The sequence below is a fragment of the Piliocolobus tephrosceles genome, chromosome 15 (assembly GCF_002776525.5).
Source record: "Piliocolobus tephrosceles isolate RC106 chromosome 15, ASM277652v3, whole genome shotgun sequence".
Classification (NCBI taxonomy): domain Eukaryota; kingdom Metazoa; phylum Chordata; class Mammalia; order Primates; family Cercopithecidae; genus Piliocolobus; species Piliocolobus tephrosceles.
This window is the reverse complement of record NC_045448.1, coordinates 25,639,439-25,659,765: the sequence shown is the minus strand read 5'-3', so window position 1 is coordinate 25,659,765 and position 20,327 is coordinate 25,639,439. Positions and strand designations below refer to the sequence as shown.

The following is a 20,327-nucleotide window of genomic DNA, read 5'->3' as shown; positions in this document are numbered from 1 at the left end:
CTTGCTAAGGGCTGGCAACTTAGAATCACGGTTAAAAGGGAAATTATTGGCCGGGTGCGGTGGCTCATGCGTGTAATTCCAGCACTTTGGGAGGCCAAGGCGGGCAGATCATAAGGTCAGGAGATGGAGACCATCCTGGCCAACACGATGAAACTGCGTCTCTACTAAAAATACAAAAAATTAGCCGGGCATGGTGACACGCGCCTGTAGTCCCAGCCACTCAGGAGACTGAGGCAGGAGAATCGCTTGAACCTGGGTGGCAGAGGTTGCAGTGAGCTGAGATTGCGCCACTATACTCCAGCCTGGGCGACAGAGTGAGACTCCGTCTTAAAAACAACAACAACAACAACAAACAAAAAACAGGAAAATTTTTCAGTGTAAGCCCCTCTAGAAACTGGTTCACAGTGACTTACTGTCCTAGAGTATGTCATATATTAAACTCTGGAATATTGTGGAGAATCACAATGTTTGAGATGTATTGTTTGGGAAAATTATAGATACCTTAATACAGCTGTTCTCTAGCTTGTGAAAAATGCTAAGTTTTAAATTTGATTATGGGGCTATTTGACTTCTAAGCCTCCTCTCTCTTTTTTCTTCTATGCCTAGTTTGTTGTTGAAGGCTAATCTGTACTCTGTAACATCAAATACTGGACTATAGTAACTGATTTTCTCTCTCTCTCTCTTTTTTTTTGAGATGGAGTTTCTTTCTTGTTGCCCAGGCTGAAGTGCAATGGCGTGTGAGCTCCACTCACTACTGCTTCCCGCCTTCTGGGTTCAAGCGATTTTCCTGCCTCAGCCTTCCAAGTAACTGGGATTACAGACATGCACCACCACACCCAACTAATTTTGTATTTTTATTAGAGACGGGGTTTCTCCATGTTGGTCAGGCTGAGCTCGAACTCCCAACCTCTGGTGATCTGCCCACCTCGGCCTCCCAAAGTGCTGGGATTACAGGCGTGAGCCACTGCACCCGACCAAACTGATTTTGTCTTTATGTCTAGGAACCTATTTGAAATTTTTTCATTGCAGAACATAGTTTAGTAGATCTTAAAACAAAAGAAGAAAACTATTTAAATGTACTCCAATTGAAACGGACATTATTTGCTGCACTTATATTCATAGATAATTAAGTTGGTATTGTAAAGAATGAAACAACAAAATTGTAAAGCACAGATTTTTGATTGTGGAAGTACAGAGGTTAAATGGTGATGTTCTGCGAACCAACAGTTCTAGTTTCTGCTGTACTCTTGGCCATCTGATTTGAATGGATTGTCTCTACTTCATTTTTTGCTGTCTGTAGACCTTCTTTGAGTTCATACATTTGTAAAATGCTATTAATTATATCTTATAATAGGGAGGAGTCTGTTAATTAGTGGTAAAACTATGGAAATGTCAAAGCCAAGTCATAATTTAAGCAGTCACTAAATTCACACCATTTTTATAAGCTGTTATCAAATTAGACATTGTATCCTTTTAATAGAAAATTATTAAAGAAATTTACTTATTTTTTGAGATGGGGTCTTGCTATGTTTCCCAGTCTGGTCTCAAGCTACTGGGCTCAAACAATCTTCCCTCCCCAGTCTCTCTAGTAGCTGGCATTACAGGTGTGCACCACTGTGCCCGGCAGAAATCTGAATTTTAAAAATAGAAGTGTATAAGTGACATAAGTCCCAGAATTCTAATGCCATTTTTTAGTAATTTAAGTTAGTGACTCCATAAGTTAATTTTTTCCTGCCCAAGAACTGGCTTTTTGTTTCAAAACCCTTAGGAAACATTGTTATTCTGTGATAGGTAAACAGAACCTTTTCATGACACTGACTCACTCAGTAAATCAATTCATGGATCACACAACACAAATTTAACTCAAGAAACAATATTTTTTAAAGTCAGAAATAAAACCATCGTACTCTCTAAAAATGGCCAAGCAGAGATTAAAATCTTGGATTCCATAATCATGTCAAGTAAGTTAAATACCATGGCGCTTTAGCCTACGGGGTTGCTGTAACAAAATACCATAAACTGGGCACTCTATAAACAACACAGATTTATTTCTTACAGTTCTGGAGGCTGGGAAGTTCAAGATCAAGGTAGATTCTGAGTGTGGGGAGGGCCTGCTTTCTGGATCCTAGATGGCACCTTTTTGCGGTATCCTTACATGACAAAGGGGGCAAAGAGTTCTCTGGAGCCTCTTTTATAAGGGCACCAATCCCGTTCATGAGGACACCCTCGTGACCTAATCATCTTCAGAAGGTCCCACCTTCTAATACCATATCTTGGGGGTTAGGATTTTAATGTGTGAATTTTGGGGGAATACAGACATTCAGATTATAGCATATGGCTAAAGAAAGGAGAGGAAGGAAGAGGACAGAGATGGCAAAAAGGAGAATGGGAAGACCAAACTTAGAAGCAGAAGGTGCAAGGATATCCTGGGCCATATTCAGAGAAGGATAGACACATACAGAGAGACAACGAGAATAAGTGGACAGTGAATCAGATAAAGGCAGATGTGTAGAAACACATACCGAAAATAGCTAGCAAAAAAAAAAAAAGAGTGAGTTAAGAAGTCTAAAGGGTATAGTATGTTATTAGTGAGCCGGGTAATTTTTACTTTGATACGTTTAAAACATTGGCCATGGTATCAGAATAAATGATCACATCTTTACTAACTTTGAAACCTTTATATGACAGAGCTTATTTGGCTATCTAGAAGTTTAAAATTGACCTTCTTGTGTTGGAAAAAAAAGAAAGAATCTGGTTATCAGAATGTTAATTTTGAAAATCAGGAGGCCGGGCGCAGTGGCTCAAGCCTGTAATCCCAGCACTTTGGGAGGCCAAGACAGGCGGATCACGAGGTCAGGAGATCGAGACCATCCTGGCTAACACGGTGAAACCCCGTCTCTACTATAAATACAAAAAACTAGCCGGGCGAGGTGGTGGGCGCCTGTAGTCCCAGCTACTCGGGAGGCTGAGGCAGGAGAATGGCGTAAACCTGGGAGGCGGAGCTTGCAGTGAGCTGAGATCTGGCCACTGCACTCCAGCTTGGGCGACAGAGCGGGACTCCGTCTCAAAAAAAAAAAAAAAAAAGAAAACCAGGGCCTTTTGTCATTAAATACTTAAAATGTTAGTCTTTTTATTGATTGGCCGCTTTATTACTTAGGCTGGAAAGTTCCTTTTATACATAGACAACCTATTTATTTATTTTAATTGAGCCTTCCAGCCTTTGTATTTCATAATTCCATAAGGTTAAAATTTGCAAGCAAAAATTATTTAATCTTCTCTCACCTCCAAATTTATAGTCTCTGTGTTTGGCCAGATGATTTCTGTTTATTATAATAATAGAGTATAAGACCCTGAAACAACAGTCAGGAACAAATAGGGTCTAAGACTTTTCCTTAAGTATTTTCTTAAGACCTAATTTATTTAATACTGAGAGTTCTGAATATGTTATATTTTGATAATTAAAAACATTGAAAAGCACAGAAACCAGTATTTACAAAACACCTGGGTGTAGAATCTTAGTGAAAGCCAGAAGGAGTTGTGAAAACACTGATAGCTGCATTTTTTCCCTCTCAGTTTCTCCAGTACAATACTACTGGTAGTCATACAGTCTGGTGCAAAGGTGCAACAAAGGTGCTTTGACCAATATAATAAGGATATCCCAATTCCCAGCATGAGAGAGAGGAGGTCTTCCTTACTCTTCTGTAAGGAATTTCACACTTTAAGATTTGTTACTTACAAATCCCCTATTTCCAACCTTTGTATTAGTCCATTGTCTTTAGTTGTAAGTAGTAGAAAGCCTACCCACATGGCCTTTTTATAAGAACATAGGTATAGGCTGACAAACTGAGGGGTCCAGAGGCAGGCCAGCCCCTCATCATGGTTGCATCAGAGCTCTGGCTTCATTTCTTTGCGTGGCTTTGCCCTCTTCTTGTATCAGCTCCATCCTTAGGCTGACTTCACAAAATCTCTGTAAGCAGCTTCTACTAAATGTCTCCTCTTTGAAGTTGAGGTTAAGGAAGAGTTGGCTTCTATGAACACCAAGCAAAAGTACCCTTCTTTTAGACACCCATGACGCAGCCTTAGGAGGTCCTGACACCGTGTGCCCAAGGTGGTCAGAGTACAGCTTGCTTTTATGCATTTTAGGAAGACATGATGCATCAATCAGATACGCTTAAGATTTACATTGGTTTGATCTGGAAGGGTGGGACAACTTGAAGAAGGACAGGGAGCTTCCAGGTCATAGGTAGATGTAAACATATTCTGATTGGCAATTGGTTGAAAGAGTTATGATAAAGAGTTGTGGAGAGCTAGGTTTTATCACACAGGTAAAGCCTCCAAGCAGCAGACTGTAGAGAGAATAGACTGTAGATGTTTCTTCTCAGACTTTAAGGTCTGTGTTGATGTTAATGCTGGAGGGTATCATGAGGCATGTCCACCCCCAGCTTCCCATGCTGGCCTTAACCAGCCTTTGCAGTTAAATTTCAGAGTGCCCTGGCCCAGGAGGGAGTCCACTCAGATGGTTGCAGGGAGCCTTTGAATTTTATTTTTGGTTTACACTTACAATCTAGTATCTAGGTTTCCTGTGGTTCTTTTTGTACTATTTGTTGTTTCTGGTTTTCATTCATGATGTTTTATTTCCTATTTGCTTTGTTATTTTTTATTATAGGCTGAACATTATATATCAAAATTATTTTTATTATATACCAAATATTATATTGCAGAATTATTTGCAGGGATAATTTGAGGCCTAGGATGATGTTTTCTTCCAGAAAGATGTATGTTTGCCTCTGCCAGGTGCCCTGAGACCTTAACAATCCAGGATCACCTCAATTCAGTTTCTGATTCAGTACCTATGAGGACCTGTTTACTTCTGGACACTATTACCTTTAGGTGAAGCCTTTGGGCTCTCAGCCCAAAGTAATAGGAGAGTAGGGTAAGCAGGACCACGTGTCCCGCCAAGGGACCCCCTTCTGCCTTGGCAAATCCAAGCCTCCATGTCTTTCTCCTTGCCCACAGTACCATCAAAAAATTACTCTATACTTCAGCAATTTTGCTTCCCCCTCTGGAATCAAATCACTTACATGGAAAAAGCGATTTCATCCATTGCACTCACCTCCCTGGGCATCCAGCCTCCCCTGCATTTGGTACCTTCAATTGTTAGTTCTCAACAATTTATAATCAAGGAGATTTTTAAAAACTTTCCCCATCTTTCCTTTTTTGCTCAGAGGAAGAGTTGATCAGAATCACATAGTGTGCTATTACTAGAATCTCATTATTTCTTCAAATATTTCCTCTGTTTCTGTTTTCTCTTTTTCTGACTGTTGGCATTTCTACCTCTTTCCTCTTTATCTGTTAGTGTTCCTCACATATGGCTTAATTTCTTTAGCTTTGTTTCCTTTTAGAAGAGTTTATTGATCTGCCTTTCTGCTCATTAATTTGTTCTTTCTCTGGAGCCATCCTACTGTTTATTCCATCTGTTATTTCTTTAGCTATTGTATTTTCCATACATAATATATCTGATTTATTCTTTTTTGGGATCTGTGGTTCTTGTTTCGTATTGTCTTTTTAAACATGTTTTTTCTTGGTTTTAAATTCCATTTGTTCTAGTACTTATGCATCCAAACCTAATATATGTTGTTCTGTTTTGTTTTGTTTTTCTAAGTAGTTGTATCCCTGTGTCTAAGGACTAGACAAGGAGTGGACGTTTGCTGAGCAAGTGGGCAGAGCTTGGACATGTAGGCTAGAGTGTCCACATGCGTGCATAAGTCCTTTCAAGTATGGGGTGTGCTGGAGGTGGGAAGAAAAAGGGATCAGGTTCTTCCCATGTGGGAGTATGGGGTGCCTTACAGTTCTAAATTTGAATATGACATTCCCGGCCATTATCAAGACATGTTAGTCAAGGTACAAAGATAGAAATATATATATATTAATCTATTTTTCTGTCATCCAGGCTGTAGTGCAGTGGCGCAATCTTGGCTCACTGCAACCTCCACCTCCTGGGTTCAAGCGATTCTCATGCCTCAGCCTCTAGAGTAGTTCGAACTACAGGCATTCGCCACCACGCCTGGCTGATTTTTGTATGTTCAGTAGAGATGGGGTTTTGCCATGTTGGCTAGGCTGGTCTCAAACTCCTGGCCTCAAGTGATCCACCCAACTTGGCCTTCCAAAGTGCTGGGATTGTATACCGCCATGAGCCACCGCACCCAGCCAAATTTCTCTTATACTTTATTTCTGACTGTTGAATCTTATTTTTCCCTCTGATGTTTTTCATCCATTTCTGTTTTACAAATTAGTCTGTGGCCTTTACCAAAAGTGTTGGTTCAGAGAATGAAGTTTCACTTTAAAAATGGAACAAACTGGTAAAAAAAAAAAAAAAAAAAAAAAAAAAAAAAAAAAAAAAGATATATCTAATAAAACTAGGTTTAGATAAAATCTGTGAAATACATCTGAATCTAAAAAATACGAAATATAGTATTGAACACATCATTTAAAGGCCTAGGGTTATTGTTTAACATCTGCAATAACACTCAGTAGAAAACACTCTTGCTAATTTGAACAATCGAAAGATTCCTTTGGTATAAAGATACTTATATAATTTGTGATGGATTTATATGAAAAAATTCCTGTGTAGTTTGCAAATGTGGCTAACAACCCTTTAAAAATGTTGGTTTAGGCTGGGCACAGTGACTCACGCCTGTAATCCCAGCACTTTGGGAGACCGAGGCGGGTAGATCACCTGAGGTCGGGAGTTTGAGACCAGCCTGAACAACATGGAGAAACCCCATCTCTATTAAAAAAAAACAAGAAAAAAATACAAAAAATTAGCCAGGCGTGGTGGTGCATGCCTGTAACCCCAGGGAGGCTGAGGCAGGAGAATCACTTGAACCCAGGAGGTAGAAGGTGCAGTGAGCCGAGATCACACTACTGCACTCCAGCCTGGGCAATAAGAACAAAAGAACAAAACTCCGTCTCAGAAAAAAAAAGTTGGTTCAGCAGTTTAATTTGAATCCATTTAGAAAGTTATATTGTTCCTCCTTAATACTGAATGTTTAAAACAAAACAATACAAAACAAAGCAGAAACAAACCAGTCCATTTTAAATAAAAGCAAATGTCTTCCATAAATTCTTAATCTACCCAGCCTAGCATATTATGGAATGGATGTTGCTGAAAAAAGATAATATTAGGTTACAGTCTTCTTCATTAGTGATTTTTAAACAAAACTGTAATTTCCTGGGAGGCACAGACATTTCATGTGTTGGTGTGCAGTATTTATTTACATCCCTGCTTGTTTTTAGAAGAATTCAGGATCATGAGAAAAAAGCCAGCCAAGTAAGATCAGAGTCCTAGTGCTGAGTGGGAAAATTTTCCGCCGTTGTAGCACATTTAACTTTTCTTTTTTTTTAAGAGACAAGGTCTTACTCTGTCACTCAGGCTGGAGTACAGTGGCATGATCATAGCTCACTGCAACTTTGAACTCCTGGGCTCAAGCGATTCTCCTGCTTCAGCCTCCAGAGTGGCTAGGACTACTGGATGCATGCCATCATGCTTGGCTATTTTCTTTTTCTTTTTAAAATTTCAGAGCTATTTCTCAATGTGAACAGGCTAATTATTTTATTTTTTATTTTTTATAGAGATAGGGTCTTGCTTTGTTGCCCAGGGTGGTCTTGAACTCTTTGCTTAAAGGAATTCTCTTGCCTCGGCCTTCCAGAGTCTTGGGATTACAAGCATGAGCTACCACACCGGGCCATCCATCACTTCCTTACTCTTTGTCTTGTAGCTTTTCTTCCAAGAGAAGTCATGAGTTTGTGCTAATTTACAAACAAGAATGTTCTGAATTCAGAATCTTCTGAATTCAGACTTGCAAAGGGTTTTACTATTAGCTAATATTTCAGAATTTTTTTTTGTTTATTCCTCTCTGCTTCTTTTCTGTTTATTTATTTTTTTTAAAAGAAAGGGCAGGAGGAATACTTTTTCTTACTGTGTTTCTTTTTCCTTGCCTTTGTTTTTTTCTGAAACAGAGGAGAGAAGTAGTAACAAGTCCAGAGAGACTTCTGTCCGTTCAGTACCTCACTTCGAAATTAATCTGAACAAGACACTGTTTCATCATGTAACTTCCCACTTCAGAAACCTTCAGAGAATCCCTGTGGTTTTGAATTAAGCTCACACTCCTCCATTTGGTTTAATGATAACACTGCTTACCTCCCTGCCCACACCAACCTCTAATTACGCTCCTAGAGACACTCTTCTTTTCCAATATGACATGCTCATTTTCCTCAGACAAATGCCATGCGCTTTGTTCCCTGTCAGCTCCCACATCTGTCTGGGATTGCCCAGTCTCCTTTTGTTCTGTCCAAATCCTTTCTGTTTCTGAGGATTCAACCCAGGTTTTTATTTTATTTTATTTATTTATTTTTGAGACGGAGTCTCACTCTGTTGCCCAGGCTGGGGTGCAGTGGCGCAATCTCAGCTCACTGCAACCTCCGCCTCCCAGGTTCAAGCGATTCTTCTGCCTCAGCCTCCTGAGTAGCTAGGATTACAGGCACGCACCACCACACCCAGCTAATTTTTGTATTTTTAGTAGAGATGGGGTTTCACCATGTTGGTCAGGCTAGTCTCAAACTCCTGACCTCCTGATCTGCCCACCTCTTCCTCCCAAAGTGCTAGGGTTACAGGTGTGAGCTACTCCGCCCAGCCTCCACCCAAGTTTTTACCTACTGTGTAGCCTACCTTATTATCACCAGTCCCATTTTAATCCTTTTGATGACTTACAGTTCTTGTTTATATTATTATTTTGGCCTTTAATTACATAATGTTGTAAACTTCTTGTAAGTGTTCAAAATGGAGTGGATGTCCTTGAGAGCAGAGATTCTGCTTATATTTCTTTCATTAATTAGTATAACGCTAAATTATTTATAAATGTTTATAAGATTGAAATGAAAAGCAGCAGGCATTCTGATTGTGATAAAATGGAATAATATTCTAAGTTGATTTTACTTGATTAAAGCTGTTTGACATTTGCCAAATGGATTCTTGATTTGCAGTTGATTATTGCGACATCCTTACACTGTGAAGTTTTGTAAATTAAGATTAATTGGCAGAATCCGAGTTTTTGAAAATCAAAGAGAGATGCTCTTATTACTTTTAGCTACATACGATAATCGGACTGGTAATAGTGTTTTTAAAGTTGAAGTCTATTTCTGTGTGAGAAATTTATGGTTGGCAGCATCCATAATCATTTGCTAAAGAGATAGAAACAGCTTGTGTTCTTAAGTACAAAATACTACCTGTAGTCTTGTTTTCACAAGTATTAATTTGAATAGCAAACCCCTACTAGATAGTGTAAAGCTAGAATCGTCATCCAGATTAGGTTAGTTTTAAATATTGAAAGGCAGAATTTGAGACCTTACTGACCTGGAACGAATGATTTCCCATCTCCAGGGAACAGGTGGGGACTTCAGAGGCTTCAGAAGGTACCTGCATGTTAAAACATAACAGCGTTTATTCAGGATGACTCATTGTCTGCTTAGCTTGGCACAGAGCTAATAATGGTGTTTTCTCAGTGTTGGATAATAACTCTTTTTAGAAGTCATGCGCATAGTTTGTTGTCAGACTGTAAAATGATAGGGCTGTGGAAATGAATCATGCAGAGAAGGCTGAGAAAGAGAATCATCATGTCCCTTACTGAAGGAGGACATTCTCTGGAGGGCTTCTATTTGAGTGGGGTTAAAATAACAAGTTTATTCTGTCTTAACCATCTCAACAAATATTACCTGTTTATCTTTTCATCTTAGTGTCTTGACAGAGGGGTTAGTATTCACTGTTAATTGCATTATATTTCAAATGTTGACCTACCAATCAACTCTGTAGCTCTCGTAGGCCAGATTTGAAGTGAGTAACATTATTTGTGATGAAACCTGGTTAAATATCTTTTCCAAATCTTGTTTGAAGAGAATTGATTCTGATATAAACTTGGACTTTTACATTGGAAGTAGTGAAAACATGGACATTGGTGAGGACATGTGCTGTGGCCAGGGGCAGCTAATTATTCAGTTTTAAGTATAACTTGACCAGTGTATACAGAATAATTTCAGATGTCTTGTGGGAAGGATCAAGAATGAGTTCTTCCAAGAAGAAGGAATCAGTTAGATAAAGAACAAAGTCGGACAGTGTCAGGGTGCTGAGTGGCTGCAGTTTTCTCTCTGCTTGCCTCTAGTTGTAGAGGAAGAATGCTGGGGCTCTAAAGAAATACTAGAAAAGCAAAGGTAATGCTTCCTCTTGGCCTTGTTTGGAGGCAGTTGTAGGAAGTTAGGCTTAAAGTAGACTGAGGGGTTTTAGTGCCAAGAAAAGCATTCTGCACAGAGGAGTCACTGCTGACGTTTGGCCTGCAAAACAATCAGTTGAGAGAAAGGAGCTAATTTTTTTTTTCTTTTTGGAGGGAAAAATATAAGTAACATGATTTGTGGGAGTAAGGATGTAGAGGCTACGCCTTCATTAGTTTTATCGGATAACTATTTCTTTATGCCAAGTTATACTGGAATTTTAAAGTATAAATTTCCAAGTGATACTGGAATTTTAAAATTTTATACTGGAATCTTTAATAAGTTTCTTTTTAAATTTTTTATTGAGACAGGGTCTTGTTCTGTCGCCCATGTTGAAGAGCAGTGGTGTGATCTTGGCTCACTGTAACCTCCACCTCCTGGGTTCAAGTAATTCTCCTGCCTCAGCCTCCCATGTAGCTGGAACTACAGGCACACATCACCACACCTGGCTAATTTTTGTATTTTTATTAATACAGTTTGAGGCTGGTCTCAAACTCCTGGTCTCAAGTGATCCGCCTGCATTAGCCTCCCAAAGTGCTGGGGTTGCAGGCGTGAGCCACCACGCCTGGCTTCTTTAATAAGTTTCTGTAACTGTATTTAAATATACAATTATAACTTTTGTGTATATTTTTGTTTATATTAATATTTCCTTTTCAAGAGTGTGTAAACCTTTTGATAGCACAAACTGTGAACCTAAAGTGGTAAATGATAAGTGATATGAATGGGGCAGACTGGTTAGTAATTAAGACCTGAGCCCACTGCCCCATTCTCAGGATGCGTACTTACTTATGAATGTATTCTTAAACATAAAGATTCACTAAGTATTTTCCCCAAATCTCTCCTGTCTGTAAATTCATCCCGCTCACATTTACTATGATCCTTAATCTCAGATTCCTCTACTTTTACTTGAACTTAAAACTCCTTCCACTCTGCTTATATAGTCTGTTTATCCTATTCAGTTACACATTGACGCTTTGATGCATATTCCCTGACACTTAATAAAGCCTGTGATATTAAGCACACATACATTTGTCTGCCTGAAAGTGCCTACAGGCAGAGGGAAGAGAAGATTCGTGGTTTGTTGGGTGGGAGATTATGTGTGGAGATTTCTGCATGGCTGTTGTGAATAAGAAAAGTGGTTCAACAGTGGATCTCAGAGATGATATGTTAAGGGACCACACATTACTGGCAATACTTAGTTGAGGGGTTAATGAGTCTTTTTTTTACTATAAATAGCCTGCTCTAGATTATTCTGTAAATTAACAGATTCCTTCATAAGAGACCAGCCATTGAGACTAATAATAATATTAATGAATGGAAAAGAATACAGATGTTTTAGTGCTGATCCAGGTTAATTGAGAATTATATCTGTTACTCTGTATTTGAATATGAGAATCTCTGAATCTAGGACTAATATTTACAACAGGGTTGAGTCAAAGGATATTTTGAATAAGGATGCAAAGTGTTGTAAAATATTAGTGTTTCTAAAAACATTTCGAAGATTAAGAAAATGTTGTACAAGTGCTAATTATTATCATAATATAGAGAAGTAAAGATATCTTAGTACCCATGAAGATCCATTGGGTAATGTTTATGGATGAGTATTAGCGAGGTAAGTCTCTTTTCACGAAGAGTTGGAAGTGTGACCTGCTAGTATGCTGGACTCTGCCATACTTTCCCGTCTGTCTGCATAGATAGCAACAGTTTCTTCTCTGCAGCAAGGAATAGATAACAGTTCTGTCTCTTTGAAGGAAGAGAGATTTGGAGCCAGAAAGATTTACGCAAATGCAGTGTGATTAATTTTCTGTAATCCTTTATTATGTCCTTTGATTTATCATTGCCAACAAAATAAAAGCTAAAGTCTTACTGTTGCATTCAGAGCTCTATGTTGGTGGTTCTCAGCTCTGGATGCATATGAAAATAGCACAAGGGGCTTTTTCAACATAACAAGAACAGGATGGGGTTTAGGCATCTGAACAGTAATTTTATTCTCATACCTTATTGAGGATTTGCATGGGTTTAGAACTCTAAAAATACACAAGAAATGATCTTGTTGATTTCTACGGAAATACCCTATTGTGAATTCAGTTGGGATTTGCGAAATGATAAGAAATATACATGTTGGTCTCTGCCCTCAGTCCCTGGCACAGAGCCCCTGAGACCCTTGTAATTTCCTGAGTGATAGGGGTTGTAGGAGAATCTTTTGTTCTAATGTTTGATCTCTGCCCAGGTTCCTGAGACAGAGCTCCTGATACCCCCTTGTAGATAGGTGGTAGAATCTTTTGTTCTAGTATTTGGACTTTGACCCCGGTTCTTTACCCTGAACTCCTAAGACCTTTGTAGTTTCCTGAGTGATAGCAGCATCTTTTGTCCTAAGGAGGCCAGTCTTAGGATTTAGGATATAGACTGTTTGCCAGGGGAACTAACCATGTGATTGATTAGAGAACTGGGACTTTCAGCGCCCCCCCTTAACCTCCAAGAAGGGAGAGGGGCTGAAGGCAGATCACCAATGGCCAAATATATAATCAGTCACTCTTATGTAGTTAAGCCTCTATAAAAAACCCAAAAGGACTAGGTTTGGAGAGCCTCCGGATAGCTGAGCAGGTGGAAGTTCCTGGAGCGTAGCACACCTGAGGAAGGCATGGAAGCTGTGTACCCCTTCCCACAAACACACCCTATGCATCTCCTCCATCTGACTGTTCATCTGTATCTTTTATAATATCCTTCATAAATAAGTGGTTAAATATAGGTGTTTTCCTGAGTTCTGTGAGCCAGTCTAGCAAACTAATCAGTCCAAGGAAGGGTCATGGGAACCCCAATTTTATAGTTACTTGGTCAGAAGCATAGGTGACAGCCTACTACTTGCTACTGATATCTGATATGGGGAGCAGTCTTGGGGGACTGAGCCCTCAGCCTGTGAGGTCTGGTGCTATCTCCAGGTAAATGGTGTCAGACTTGAATTAGATTATAGACATCCAGCTGGTATCCGCTGGAGAACTGCTTGCTTGGTGCGTGGGGAAATAACTCCCTAGGCATCTGGTGTCAGAAGTGAAGTGCTGTGTAAGAGAGTAGGAAGAACAGTTTTGTTTTTTCCCCCGCCTCCATCTCCTCAGAGGATTGCTTTGAATTGCAACCCGTTTCTGAGCAGTTTAGAGAAAATTGACATTTAAATTACATTGAACCTTCCATTTTATGAACATAGTATATCTCTCTAAATTGTCTTTGATTTCTTTCATTCATATTTGTAGTTTTCAGCATACAGATCTGGAACGTTTTTTAAAAATATTTTTAATTAACTCACTTACTATAGTGTCGTTAGTAGTTCTATAGCTTTTCTACATATGATCATATTGCCTGGAATGGACACAGTTTTCTTTCTTTACTTCTAATGTGTATTTTTTTTGTTTATTTTCCTTGTCTTATTTCACCAGCTGGGTTCTGCAGTGTGATGTTGACAAGGAGTGGTGGGTGCAGTCCTCTTGATTTGTTCTTGATCTTAGGGGAAAAGCACTCCGTCTTTCTTCACTGAGTCTGATGGTCGCCATGGTTATTTTTAAAGATGCCCATTGTCACATGGAAGAAATTCTCTTTTTTCCTGAGTTTTCTGAGAGTATCAGGAATTGATGTTGAATTTTGTCATCTGCATCTATTCAGATGCTCATGCAGCCTTTCTTTTTGGTTTGTCGAGATAGTGAATTATATTGATTGGTTTTCCTATGTCAAAATAGCCTTATATTCTGGGATAAAGCTCCCTGGGTTGTGATTTTTGTCCTGATTTATTTATTTATATATTTAGAGACAGAGTCTTGCTCTGTCGCCCAGGCTGGAGTGCAGTGGCGCGATCTCGGCTCACTGCAATCTCCGCCTCCCGGGTTCAAGCGGTTCTCCTGCCTCAGCCTCCTGAGTAGCTGGGACTATAAGTGAGCACCACCATGCCTGGCTAATTTTTGTATTTTTAGTAGAGACAAGGTTTCACCATGTTGGCCAGGATAGTCTCAAATGCCTGACCTCGTGATCCACCCATCTTGGCCTCCCAACGTGTTGGGATTACAGGTGTGAGCCACTGCACCCGTCCTGTCCCTCATTTGATTTGCTCATTTTGTTCAAGATTTTTGTAACTATTTTCATGAGAGATACTGACTTGTCTTTTATTGTAATGTCTTTGTTTTCAGTATCAGAATAATGCTGGCCTTACCCTTATCCTAAACAAATTAATGCAGGAACAGAAAACCAAATACTGAGACGTTCTCATTTATAAGTGGGAGCTAAACATAAACATAAACTCATGGACATGAAGATGGGAACAGTAGACACGGGGGACTGCTAGAGTGAGTACAGAGGGAGGGGGCAAGGGTTGAAAAACTGTTGAATACTGTGCCCACTACCTGGGTGATAGGATCATTCATACCCCAAACTTCAGCATTACGCACTACACCCATGTAACAAGCCTACACATGTATCCCCTCAGTCTAAAATAAAAATGGAGCCAGGCGTGGTGGCTCATGCCTGTAATCCAAGCACTTTGGGAGGCTAGGGCAGGAGGATCACTTGAGTCTGGGAGTTTGAGACCAGCCTGGGCAACATTGTGGGACCCTGTCTCTACAGATAAATAAATAAATGAATAAAATAAAAGTTGAAATTATTAAAAAAAGAATAATACTGACCTTATAAAAAGAGTTGGGAAGTGTTTTCTCCCTTTTTTTTATTACCTGGAAGAGTGAGTAGAAATGCAGGTTTTTCTTCTTTAAATGTTTAGAGGTCTCCAGTACAGCCCTCAGAATGAGGAGCTTTCTTTTTTGCAAGACTTTAAAATGTAGATTCAATTTGTAATGGATATGGGTCTATTCAGTTTATCTGTTTCTTCTTGAGTGAGCTTTGGTAGTTTGTGTTTTTCAAGGAGTAGTCTTTATGTGTCTAGTTCATCCAAGTTGTTGAATTCATGGACATAAAGGTTTTTAAATAATCTTTCTTTATTATTTCTGGAATGTCTGTAGAACCTGTGGTGATATCCCCTCTTTCTTAATGTTGGTAATTTGTATCTTCTTTTTTTTCTTAGTTAGTCTGGCAAGAGATTTCTAGTCAAAGAACCAGCTTTTGGTTTTATTGATATTTTTCTGTATTTTTCTGTTTTCAGCATCATTAATTTCTGCTCTTACTTATAGTATTTTTTACCTTTTTTCTTGTTTTGAGTTTAATTTGCTGTTCTTTTTCTAGTGTCTTAAGTTGGAGGGTTAGATTATTGACTTGAGAACCTTATTCTTTTCTAGTATAAGTGTTTTTAATACTTACAATGTGAAGTTACCCACCATTTCATTCCTCTCTCTAAGCTGCCTACTTCCCACCCTGGAGGCTACCAGTGTTGTTATTTTCTCAATATCCTCTCACATATAGTTTATATATTTGCAAACAAATATATTATTTTTCTCCCTCTTTTTTAACATAGTTGTTAGATAACCTTCTAACAATTATTTTGTTCTATACCTTGCTTTTTCCCCTTAGTCTGCTTTGCATATAATTTTCTTTCATATATAATTTCTTATTCTTTTTATGATAGCAGTCTTCTATTAATGGACAGTTTGATTATTTCCAGTCTTGCCATTAGAAACATGCTGCAAAAAATGACTATGAATATGCACATTCAAAAACATCATTTCAGGCTTCTTGAGTGTATAAATTCTGTGTGAAAAGAATGGAACAGTTTTCTACCCCCTTTGTTTCTCTCCTTTTTCTGTGCTTAGATAATGTGCTGTCTCTTTTGATAAAGGGCCTACTTGGTATAGAGAGAAAGAAATAATTACATTAATTCTTCTGCTTGGTCTATCCAAATAATTCCAGAGATATTTTCTTAATAATTCCTTTTTAAGTATTAGACCAACAATAATCACTTTATTTTAGTGTATTATTATTTTTCTCTTGAGAGATGAGGTCTCACTGTATTGCCCAGGCTGGTCCCAAATCCCTGGACTTAAGTGATCCTCCTGCTTCAGCCTCCTGAGTAGCTGGGATTACAGGCATGCGCCACAGTTCCCAGATATAATCACTTTAGAAGTCGATAGGATCCTAAGGATGGCATTCTTCCTTAAGGTATTTCCAAGATGCTGTGCTTTTCCCTCTGGACTATTTTCAGACTCCTCAGCATTGCCAGTACCCCTTGACCCTCTGTATCCTCAGGTTATCAGGAATTGATGTTGAATTTTGTCATCTGCATCTATTCAGATGGTCATGTAGCCTTTCTTTTTGGTTTGTCGAGATAGTGAATTATATTGATTGGTTTTCATATGTCAAAATAGCCTTATATTCTGGGATAAAGCTCCCTGGGTTGTGATTTTTGTCCTGATTTATTTATTTATATATTTAGAGACAGAGTCTTGCTCTGTCGCCCAGGCTGAATGTGTGGAATCCTGTCGCCCAGGATTCCCATGTGTGGATTCAGATACCCATGGATATGGAGGGCCAGTTCTGGAGGGGACTTGAATATCTGTGGATTTTGATATCTGCAGGGGCCCTGGAACCAATCCCCCATGGATACTGAGGGCTGATTGTATTATAATCCTTAGAATGTTATCAGTTCTTATGCTGTTGGCTTCACTTTTACCCACAAGCAGCTTTTTTTTCTTTCTTTTAGTAAGGAATATCAATAAGTCAACAAGTATTTATTTCTACCTATAATATAGGCAGTGACTCATGTTTTGTTTGTCATGCTCATCGAATAGTTTAAAATAGAGAGTTTGAAAATATCCCTTAATAAGAGAATGGATAAAATGCAGTATATTCATGTAACAGAATGCTGCATAGCAGGATGAACTAATATATGTAACAACATAATAAATCTTGCAGATATTTTGTTGAGCGAAAGAAGCCAGACACAAAAGAGTACATACTGTAAGATTCCATTTATACGAAGTTCAGTTGCTGGCAAATCTGACCTGTGATACTAGAAGTCAGGATAGATGTTACCAGGCTGGGTGCGGTGACTCACGCCTGCAATCCCAGCACTTTGGGAGGCTGAGGTGGGTGGATCACCTGAAGTCAGGAGTTCTAAACCAGCCTGGCCAACATGGTGAAATGCCGTATCTGCTAAAAATTAAAAAAATTATCTGGGCGTGCTAGTGCGCACCTGTAATCCCAGCTACTAGGGAGGCTAAGGCACAAGAATCACTTGAACCCAAGAGGTGGAGGTTACAGTGAGCCGAGATCACACCACTGCCTGGGCAACAGAGAGAGATTCTGTCTAAAACAAAAAACAAAACAAAACAAAACACCCAAAAGGATAGAAGCTACCACAGTGGGAAGTGGGTTTAGGAAAGAGGTGCTTCTGGGTGCTAGTAATGTTCTGTCTTTTGACCTGAGTACTGGTTAGTTACCTGGGTGTTTATTTTATGCAAGTTCATTCAGTGAACTTTAAATGTTCATGAGAGAACATTTTGTGAAAGTTCATTCATGAATTATGCACTTTTCTGTATGTTCATTATATTTTAATGAAAAGTTAAAAAGGATACCATACAGAATTAACTAAAGGCATAATCGTTGGTGATGGTTAGAGCTTAAAATTACGGAAAACCAGAGAGATGACTTACTTTTTTCGGGCACATATACTCTCTCTTTAAAGTGATCATTTTAAAAGTAATCAATTATGAAAGTGATAAATATTACATTACAAAATAAAAGGAAGTGTAGCTAAATTGTTTCTTTAAAAATCTTTCAAGAGGTGGCACGTGCCTGTGGTCCCAGCTTCTCAGGAGGCGAAGGCGGGAGGATCGCTTGAGCCCAGGAGGTTGAGGATGCAGTGTGCTGTGATCATGCCACTGTATTCCAGCCTGGGCGACAGAGGGAGACCCTGTCTCAAAACAAAAAACACAACAACAAAAAAAATGTATTTCACCTAAGTCAGACTTCACACTACTTAGACTGAGGACAGTCTTTGGAAACGGTAACTTAGGACATTTACAGAATGTATCTCATTATTTTTTAGATTTCTTTTCCTTTAATTAATTAAAGTCAGTGCCTTTTCATGCACTTAATAGTCATTTGTATTTCTTTCATGGCTATTTTGTGTATGTGAATGCACTTCCCCTTTTTCTCTTGTGTCTTTTTTTTTTTTAATACATTTGACTTGTTTTGGGTCAGTGGTTCTCAGTTCTGGCTGTGTTTTGAATCACCTGGAAAACTTTTAAGAATTACCAATGCCAACACCCCACCCTAGGCCAAATAATTAGGATCTTTAAGGGTTGGGCCTAAGCCTTGGTATTTTTAATGTTTGTGTGTGTGTGTGTATACATACATTCTATTACGGAAATTTTTATGCGTTGCAACATGTATAACAAGTTTTTGTTTGTTTTGTTTTGTTTTTTGAAAGAGTTTCGCTCTTGTTGCCAGGCTGGAGTGCAATGGTGCGATCGCAGCTCACCGCAACCTCTGCCTCCTGGGTTCAAGCAATTCTCCTGCCTCAGCCTCCTGAGTAGCTGGGATTACAGGCATGCGCCACCACGCCTGGCTAATTTTGTACTTTTAGTAGAGACGGAGTTTTTCCATGTTGGTCAGGCTGGTCTTGAACTCCCGACCTCAGGTGATCCGCCCGCCCCGGCCTCCCAAAGTGCTGGGATTACAGACGTGAGCCACGGCACCCGGCCCATCAGGCATTCTTAATCCCACTCTGGACTTCAGCAATAGTTTCTTTTGTTGCTTCATCTTTGTGGGCCACTTCAGGTTAGAAGCTGTATCCATCAGAGTTCTTAGGTGTCAGTAATAGATACCATCTCTGGCTAATTAATTAAAAGGGTGACCCACAGATTCTGTAAGTAGGTTGGGAAAGTAGGCTTGAAAACTACACTGCCAGGAACATAGTGCAAAATAATTGCACAGAACTCTCACAAAGACACCTCTCTGGCCACAGACCTTGCTGCTTGTGCTCCAAACACCACTGACGCTGGGCTCTGGGTGCTGCTCCTAAGTATCATTATCTCTGCTCCCCAGAGCACTGGATGTGGCTGCTCCTACTGCTGCCATCCCCAGCAGGTGGATTCTTCTGGAGTCCCTGCTTCCCCAAGTTAATCATTTCCCCCCTTGAAATCTAGCATAGTGCATTTTATTGGTGGAGCTCTTTTTTGTGCCCCATCCTAGTTTCAAAGAAAGATGAGAAAGCAAATATATGTTTTTTTTTTTTTCCTTCTTTGTACTTTAGTAGTGGAAAGTCGACTCGTCCCATAAGGTAGGGTGTGCTTAAATGTAGACTCAGCATTCAAGTGCTTGGTGTGAAAAAAGAAAGTCCACTGTAAAAGCTCTGTGTCAGTCTTAGAAACCCATTCCTTTTAACCTAATGATCTATCTTATAACCATTAGCTTTTCTTACATAATGCAGTAGATATTTGATGCAGGAATATGCCTTATTTCTGGGTGCCATATTGCCTTGTACATGGAGCTGTATCTTTATTTCTGAAGAACAATATATTTTAAAAAACCCATTCTAATTTTAGCTAGTTGCGGGCATTCCTATTTTGTTTTACGAATTAACTCAAGGAGATGTAATAGTTAAAAGCTCAACTGTAACAAATGTTGATATTTCCTGGTGGTGTTTTCACGGGTGATTTTCTAGCTTATAGGCTATTTGCCTTTTTTCAGGTGTGATCTTTCTGTGGAGAATGGGAAACACTGTATTAGAACCATTAGTGGATATAAATAGGATGATACCTGCTTTTTCAAAACAAAGATGGTATAGCTCTCATTATTGCGAAAGTATTTTACTCTAAGTTACAATGAAACATTGTGAACACAAGCTTTTAAAAATTAACACAAAAAGCACATTCTTGGCTTACATGTGGTAACTTTAACAACCAACTAGTGAAGTTTTTATCTGCTGTGAAACCAGGGCATAGTTGAATGAATGAAGCCGTGGACACTCTGGGTCAGAGGCCTTGGTGATACTATCTTGGTTCTGCTGGTGGTGTGCAGCATTACTTTAGGTGATTCATTTATGTTCTGCATTTCATCTTTCCAGTTCCTAAAGAAGA

At 39.2% G+C, this 20,327-nt stretch overlaps 1 protein-coding gene across 14 annotated transcripts in view; it reads left to right on the top strand.

Annotated features, from left to right (window-relative positions):
- DTNB (dystrobrevin beta) overlaps positions 1–20,327 on the top strand; it is a 301,137-nt gene that overhangs the window by 53,596 nt on the left and 227,214 nt on the right. The window lies entirely within an intron of this gene.